Source organism: Suricata suricatta, chromosome 11 (assembly GCF_006229205.1).
Source record: "Suricata suricatta isolate VVHF042 chromosome 11, meerkat_22Aug2017_6uvM2_HiC, whole genome shotgun sequence".
Classification (NCBI taxonomy): domain Eukaryota; kingdom Metazoa; phylum Chordata; class Mammalia; order Carnivora; family Herpestidae; genus Suricata; species Suricata suricatta.
The window spans coordinates 8,299,279-8,307,892 of record NC_043710.1 but is presented as its reverse complement, the minus strand read 5'-3'; positions in this window follow the sequence as shown (position 1 = coordinate 8,307,892).

Sequence of the window (8,614 nt, the reverse complement as noted above, 5' to 3'; positions counted from 1 at the left end):
CCGGCTTTGGAGTCCGCAGAACGGGATTGGGATCCTTGCTCGCCGGTTCCTGACCAGCATGAGGTCGGATGCTTTGAGTCTCCTTTTCTGTGAACTGGGGACTAAGAACGCGCTTATGCTGCGGTGGTGGGAACCGGACCAGTCTGTGTGCGCCAGGCCCCAGACGTCTCAGTGCAGGTTGGGCTTTAGGGCTGCGTTCTCCTCGCATCCTAGGGGACCCCTCCCTTCCGCGCCTCCTACTCGACTGGATCAGCCACCCCCAACCCACTTCTATCTTGCCTTTTGTGCCGTCTGTCACCCACCGTGCGCCCTTCACACAGGGGAAGAGATGCCCGGAGAAAGGCGTTTCCGAGGGTCCCGATTCCTAAACCCAAGTCCTGAAGACGTGGCTGAGGCCTGGGTAGATAAAATGTAAATGAAGCAGTTCTTTTGGAGGCTCAAAGCGAAGTCCGGCTGCACCAAAAGAATTGAAGATCAGGCCAGAGCTGAAAAAGGACTTGAGATCCCGTTTCCTTGGAAACTCTATTCATATAAATGGAGAACGTTCCGTTGTTCAAAACCTCCTTCACTGAAGCTCTACGCCCGGGCTGGAATAGAGGCCGGCTGGGACCTTCTGTTCTCCCTGACACGCTTTCAACTAGCAAAATTTCTATAATCTATGAATTTAGAGAACAAGGTTCTCAGCATTGTGTCCCTAATGTTAATAAACAGGCAGTTTCTACGGGTCCCCATATGTAGACCAGAGCCTCCAGGGAGGGCTGGATCAAGGGGGCGTGACCAGCAGAATACTGCCCCCAAGAATGGTAGCCCTGTGCTCATTCTCAGACCCTCTCAATGTGTTACCTTACATGGCAAAAGGTACTTTGCAGACAGGGTTAAATTAGGGTTTGGGGAAGGAGAGGTTATCTGGGATTATCTAGTGGGTGCCTGTAATCAGGTGACGAAGGCGTCCCTGTCCCCAGCCTGACGGGTCCCTGGTGCCACGCACCATTCCAAGTGCTTGATGTGCAGCAACAACTTAAGACAGAAGTGGTTACTCTCATGTTCCCTCTTTTACAGGTGGAAAGACTGAACCACAGCAGGTAGGTGATGCTCTCAAGGTCACACAGCCAGTGAGTGGGGGACTCAGGCAACCCCCATGCCATACTGCCTCTTGCTTGACTCCTTGGCCATTGGGGAGGCATTTCAGACTCCCACTATCCAAAACGATTCCCTACTGTCCTCACTGGAACGTCCTTTATGCTCTTTCACTCACCCCACATCCTCTCCATCTGCTAGTCCTGCTGCGTCCACTCGTAAATACATTCTGAATGACTCCCATTTCATCCCATCGGCTGTTCCTCAGCCCCAGATCTCCCCATCTGAGCTCAACCGTGATTAGGCTTCCCCTGACCACCTTCTTACCAATTCTTGTTCTCTGCTGGCACTTCTTATTTAGAGAGGCTTAAACAATTGTAAATTCCAGCAACAGGACTTGAGAATTCGCTTTTATTTTTGAAGAACTGAACTCCTGTGCAGAATAATGAAGTGCATTTTCTTGGTAGATACTGTAAGATTTAATAGATGGAGGCAGATAGGAGAGGAAGAAGAGACCAAGTTATGAATCCAAGAAAGCCTTTATTGGGATCTGCGATTCCCGGGCGAGGTTCCGTGACTCCGGGAGAGGGGAGTCAGGGAAGTCGTGCCTGGTAGGCAATTGGCGGGGATTTTTATGGGTGAGGGGGTGCCGAGTTTGATCTTGGGAGGGCAGATTATCAAATAAGGGCACTTCAGGGACGTGGCAGGATGGAATAGGTTGCCTCCTCTGTCAGGGTGATGGGAAGCTGGAGCTTCATGATTGGTTGTTTTCAAACTGGCGCAGGGACCTTCCAGGTCTGCAGGTGAGGGGGTGGGGGTTGTTGGTGCACGGAGTTCTCCGACCCACAGCAAAATGGCCGCTCGGTCGCCACCTTAAGGTAACTCTTACATTCCGACCTTTTTGGTGTTATGGGGCGGCGTCAGGTCTCTGGCTACTTCCTGCTGAGATGGGGGCAGCGTGATGACTGGGGATTGTGGTCGGAATGGGAGAGTACCAGTGAACCAGCAGCAGGTGGGTAGCGGCCCGGTTGGTGAATCTCGATACCAGTTCCTGTAAAAAGTTGGAAAAACAGCGGAGCAGACACGGCCCCAGTAGGGCTATGAGGAGTAATGAGATTATGGGTTGGGCCAGGGTGGACAAGAGGCTAATTAATCATGGAGACCAGTTGAAGAGGCTTTCATACCAATTTTGGTTTTTGGCTCCTTATTTTTGCCCTTTCTTATAGATGGCTGCGAACCACGGCTAAGATAAGCTTGTACATTTCCTGAGCTATTGGCATAGAAGCAACATTGTTCCCCTAAAGCCTGGCATAGCCCTCCTTGGTGTATTGGTAATAAGTCTAACCCTCGCCTGTTTAGTAACACCATTTCAGCTATGGAATCCAAGGAGTGTTGTAAATGACTAATAGAGCTTTCTAGCTCGGCTAGATCAGGGTCAATAGCCTTAGTTAATGCATCCTTTAGAAGGGGCCTGATCATGCAGAAGCGTTTTTAAGGAATGAAACAAATTATAACTCTGATGTAAGTAAGTTTAGGAATAATGGGAGGGGGTCTCCCAAACAATTTTATAAGGAGTAAGGCCTAGGGTTTAAGGGAAATTTTACCCTGTAAAGTGCCTAGGGAAGGAGAGTTTACCCAATCTCCGCCAGTCTCCATGGTTAATTTGGTGAGGGTCTCTTTTAGGGTTTCTAATATCTGGTGCTGCCTGGTTTACAAAAGTAAGAATGACAGCAGATTTGTTTCCTGGTTTTTCAGGATCCTTGGGCGTATAAATGCGATATGCCTGCATGTTTCCTTCTAAAAAGGCGGCCGGAGACTCATCTTTTCCTGTTGTACATGATTAACCTTAGCCAAATTGGTGGGCCGTCTAGTGGCCACTTGAAGACTCCCCCCATTAAAGTCTGGCGGTCGAGGCATAGGCTCCCCTTACCTTCTGCCGTGCTGAAATCCCATGCCCAGATTAGAGGCAATTAATACTAACAGAACATCCTATCCATTAAGAGGAAGGTGAGCATAATCGGGAACTTTTTGCTGTTTCCCCAGCTTTCTGGGGCAACATTTGCCAGTCCGATGGCAAAGAGACAGGACAGTTTAACTCATTGGACTGGTGGTGCATTGTTGAAACATAGTTTTTCTCTCTAAAAAACCTCATTTTTAGATAGCCAGATCCAGACCAATGCCTTTGTGGAACAAGTTCAGTCTTAACAACCTTGGACTGATTATTTACATAAGCTCAGCAAGAATACAGATTGTTCATAAGGACTTTACAAGGCTTGCTTTGCTGGGTCCTTTTATAAGGAATCTCCAGGTTGAACTTTTAGTAGCCACTCTGGGCCAGAAGCCAAGCCAAGCACTTTCCATCAGACAGGCCTACAATACCTGTTGAGTTGGGCAAACTCCTCTTCCCGAGGTTCCCAACATCTGCTGAGGTTCCTGCACCTGCCGGGAAGTGACCTTCTTTACTCACCTGGGGAGGCTGCTGGGAACTCTGTGAGCAGGTATCCGGCCACCATTTCCACGAGGCTTTATGGCTCCATGTTCCATAAAGTCAACCTTAGTTCCTTAAAGCTGTCAGGTCATCTCTGAGCCTATGCCTGACTCTCAAACAGGACATTCCAGTCAAAGCCTTGGTAAAATAATCAGTATTTCCAATGGTGTCCTGCTATAAAGTGAACAGATTCTTATTGAACTTATGCAAACAATTGTAATTGCCATGAGAGAAAGAATACTCACTGAGTTTTTGAATTTCAGACGGTTTAAGTAGAGAGAAAAGATAAATGCTCTAGATTACAAATAACATTTCTGAATATCACAGATTTTTCTAATTCTTGTTCAGGTTCAATGCAGCTTCTAGTTCTGGAAGTTTCTATCCATTTTAGTACTAATTTAAAAGATGTCAAATACTGTATTTGTCTCAAAAGTCCTTTTATAACTTTCCCTGAGGAAGAAACACGTCCTGTGACAAAATCTAAAGATCTGAGGAGAGTTCATTACAATGCACTGTGACAAAGAAATTTAGTGACACTTAACATTTTGATTACTAAAGGTGTTAAGTAATGATCTTATACCGAAACATTTAGACTTTAGGGACTGCACATATATTTGAGCACTTGCAGCATTTACCCAGACTATACAATCTAAGGTGTATCATTGTACGACAGTGTTTTTTCAAGTTACTTGGCTTCCCAAATGAAAGGGCCTAATTGGTCAAAAGACTTCTCTCCCATTTGAATACTGGGAAGTTTTGTTAAAACCCTTAGGAAATTATAAGCATATTAGAATTACAAATTGTTACAAATCTGAAAACTCTATTTAACCAAAGTGGCAATAAAGATCGTATTTGCCTTTGGGATCCTTCAGCAAAACCTAGCTTTTTAACCTCAGAGAAGATTTAACTAAGCAATCAAAGACCTGATAAACATAAGACCTAAAGCTTTTGTCCTCTTAACAAAAGAGAAACCCTTCATTTACACAGTCTTATCAAAAGCAGCCCAAAGGTCTGGAAAAACTTGTCTTTTGAACGGAGAGAAAAGCAGAATTTCAACCTTACAGCAATATATCTTTAAAATTTCATTTTTGGGGCGCCTGGGTGGCTCAGTCGGTTGGGCCTCCGACTTTGGCTCAGGTCAGATCTCACGTTCGTGGGTTCGAGCCCCACGTCAGGCTCTGTGCTGACAGTTCTGTGCTTCTGGTTCTGTGTCTCCTTCTCTCTCTGCCCCTCCCCCTCTCATGCTCTGTCTCTCTCTGTATCAAAAATAAATAAAAACATTTAAAAAAAATAAAATTTCATTTATCTCTACCTAAAGTTCCTTTTCAATGATTTCCTTTCACGAACCTTCTACAACTTTCCTTTCTCTTAAACTTTGTCCCAAAGCCATTTCTTTCCAAACAACCAATCTCATTTAGGACAAAATTACTTTCTTTTACCATCAACAAAAATGCACTTTCATTTCTTCTATCTTTCTTACATATCCCCAATTGCCTGCATATAGAGTTGCTTTTCTTAATTTTCCCATCAGTCTGAACCTTTAGTCTCCAGTTGAGGACTTAGTAACCAACTGAAAGGTATTTATACCAGAGCTTTTCTTCGATGGTAAATTTATGAACCAGTTGAGTACAAAGCAGGTTAACAGTTTTAAATATTCCTAGTTGTTTTGCCACGAGTCAAAAGCACAAGCTTCTGCGGACCTCATCCTATACCAATATACCAATCCTAGTTGTGGCTCATGCTTCAGTTTTTATCTTGTTAGACAGCCAATGAATTCAATCTAAATTTATTATCAAGCAAAACCTTAACGTTTTGATTACTAAGAACTTTTTAAACTATCTTAACAATTACTGAAGGAGAATTTCCAGTTTAAAATTTTTCTCCAATTATAGCTGTTAACCTGGGAAATGAATGAGGGAGAAGTCCTCACATCTACAAGGCAGAGGAACACAGAGGGAGTCAGCGTCCCCTTCAGTATGATTTTATCTCAGCCAGACTGCAAAGACAGACAAAGGGGTAGGTGTGCCACCTTTTAATGAGGAGACCAGTCAGATACCCATCTGGCCGTGTCCCAAAGGAACTAAGGTGACGCTTAGCTGTAGCGGTCTCAGCATTGTGACTTACGATCGGAAGCTGTTCCAGCGCTGCCATAGACGCTCGGCAGGCTTGCCAGACTGAGTTGCACATTCACTCACATTCACTTACACATAAGACCAAAAACAATGACAATGACAACTGGACAAAACGGGTGCAGAAGTGGCCACAAAACAGGTGTTTACAGGTTTAAAGAGCCGACCGATGTCTTGGTGTGGCCCTGGGGTAGGAAGTTGCATGTCCAAGCTTCCACTTAATACCCCAGACAAAAGTACATGTGCATTCAAAATTTAGATGATAAACTAGTTTACCTCCGGAGGTTTAGACAGGTGACTTACAGATTACTGGTGCCATTTCCAAGGTGGAAGGGAAGACAAGAGTGTCTTCCCAGCTCCCAAGACCTAGATGTCCCTGGGAGTGCCTTTTGCTCTTAGCCTCCGAGGAGGGGAGGAGGCAATGAGGCATATCACACCCAGGTAGGTACCGAAACAGAGAGTGGGAGGGGAAGGCAGAAGAGGCAAGGTTAAGATTATAGGAGCCCTCTGGGGGTTATCAGTCCCAGAGAATGTCGGCCAGTCCAGCTGCAGTGTGTCCGCAGTCAGGATAGCTTTAGGTTAAAGCTATAGTTCTTTCCTCTTTTCCTGAAACTGGAGAAGTTATTTAATATGCATTTAAGGAGGGGGAGGGGCCTCGGGGTAAAGACGGCCTTGTCTCTCGGTTTCTGGGTGGCAGTAGAATCCTAGGAGAAAGAAACAGTTTTAACCAAGGTGGGGGTGTGTGGCCATCCAACGTTGAAGGTTGGCCATTCATTCCTGGAAAAGACAGAACTTTTTCTTTACTTTAAGCCTTAATCCGTCAGCTCTTTCCCTAACGTCCTTGAAATGGTCTGAGATTAAAGTCAAGGGGTAGTCTGAGTCTGTCCCATAGCGTCAGTCCAACCAAACCAAGACAACACAATCAACAAAACTAGGACAAAGAACATGGGAACCAGGCCTTCTGGCCAGTGGAGGCAAAACCGAGTGAGAGGATGGCCTTACACCGCGCTGTGGGTTCTCATTGGGCTCTTGGATAATTTATGGGAGCTTATTAAAATTAACACTTATTTGAGGCTGCTCACATGCCTGCCAACAAGCATTGGATCATCTGATCCCTTCGCCTGTGGCCAGTTCCCTGTTGCTGGTCATTTCAGTTAGGGTCGGCTGCCGGTATGGCCTTTGCCCCAATAAGTATTGTGGGATCGGTAATATGAATCTGGTCTGTGTGGCCGCGAGCAGCTGTCTGGATTTGTTTTCTTTCCTCTGAGGTTCAGGTAGAGGTCAGGATTGCATGGATATCATGCCAGGCGAGATCATATGCTTGGGCCAAATATTGGAATTCTTTAACGTATTGTGAGGGGTCTGGGGAGAATGACCCCAAGCGCTTTTCTATGGCCAACAGATCTTGTAGGGAAACGGGCACATGAACTCTAACAAGCCCCTCCGTGCCCGCCACTTCCCTGAAAGGTGAGATGGCCGCTGTGGGGGCATTTTAAGGCTGTTGGTGAGAGCGGGTAAGAGTGGCGGTAGGAGGTGTGGGAGGGGCAGACGTGGTGGGAAAGGCGGGGCCAGGAGGAGGAGCTGGAGGAGGAGGAGGAGGAGGAGGAGGAGGAAGAGGAAGAGGAGATGCCGGAGCAGCGGTGGTGGGGGAAGGAGAGCGAGCGCCAGAGTTATAGGGAGGTTATATGGTTATAAGAAAGAGGGGCAGGAAGTCATCTAGGGGGATAGGAGACAGGAGAGGGGGATGGGATGGCCTCCAGGGGCAGGGGTTGTGGGTCAAGAGCTAAGAACAAAGGTCAGAGCGAGAGCGCAGATCCCAAAAAGCCATAACATAGCATCCCATAGCATCCCATTCCATTTTCCCTGCCTCCAACAGAAATTATCTAAATCAGTAAGAATTTAGAAATCGAGGGACCCTTCTGGGGGCCACTGGGATTGGTGGTCCAGCTTGTAGAGGGGCCATACAACCGTACAGAGGCTTATTAGGCGGTTGCAGCAAAGGTCACCAGCGTAACCAAGAAGCCAGAAGTTCTTTAGGAGGCATTGTAAGGGGTGAGCGCGCGTTTTGCAAGTTCTGGCTTAGATTGGGAAGTTCCCATAATATCCGGCCTAAGGTCTCAGGACTGAAGTAGGCGTCCCTGTGTTCAGGCTCGAGACTCGAAACAGAGGGTTGGCTCATCCTAGGGTCGGGGACGTCTCCCCAATCCAGGAGTCCAGAGCGGATATAGCCCCTGGGACTATACCGCCAGAGTAGCCTGTGGGGCTACGGCGGAGGGGTTGTCCTGACGCGGCCGCGATTTCGGACAGGATCCCCAACAGAGGCTCGGATAATTGGGGAACTCATCCAATTAGTTGGTGGGGTAGATTTGGATCCTGGACCAGAAGCTCCACAGGAGGGCCCCAGCCTGTGGGGCAGTTTCCGTTTCGGTACCAAGGCGAGATCCCCGAATCGGGAAGGAGAGAGCTCAGCTAGAAGCCAGCTGCTGAGCCACTATCTCCTCCTGGGCTATCTCCTCCTAAGATTTAATAGATGGAGGCAGAGAGGAGAGGAAAGAGAGAGACCAAGTTACGGAGCCAAGAAAGCCTTTATTGGGGTCTGCGATTCCCGGGCGAGGTTCCATGACACTCCGGGAGTGGGGTGTCAGGGAAGTAGCACCTGGTAGGCGATAGGCGGGGTTTTTATGGGTGAGGGGGTGCCGGGTTTGATCTTGGGCGGCAGATTATCAAATAAGGGCATATCAGGGAAGTGGCGAGAAGGAATAGGTTGCCTCCTCTGTCAGGGTGATGGGAAGCTAGAGCTTCATGATTGGCTGTTCTCAACTGACGCGGGACATTCCAGGTCTGCAGGTGAGGGGTGGGGGTCGTCGGTGCACGGACTTCTCCGACCCACAGCCAATGGCCGCTCCGTCGCCACCTTAAC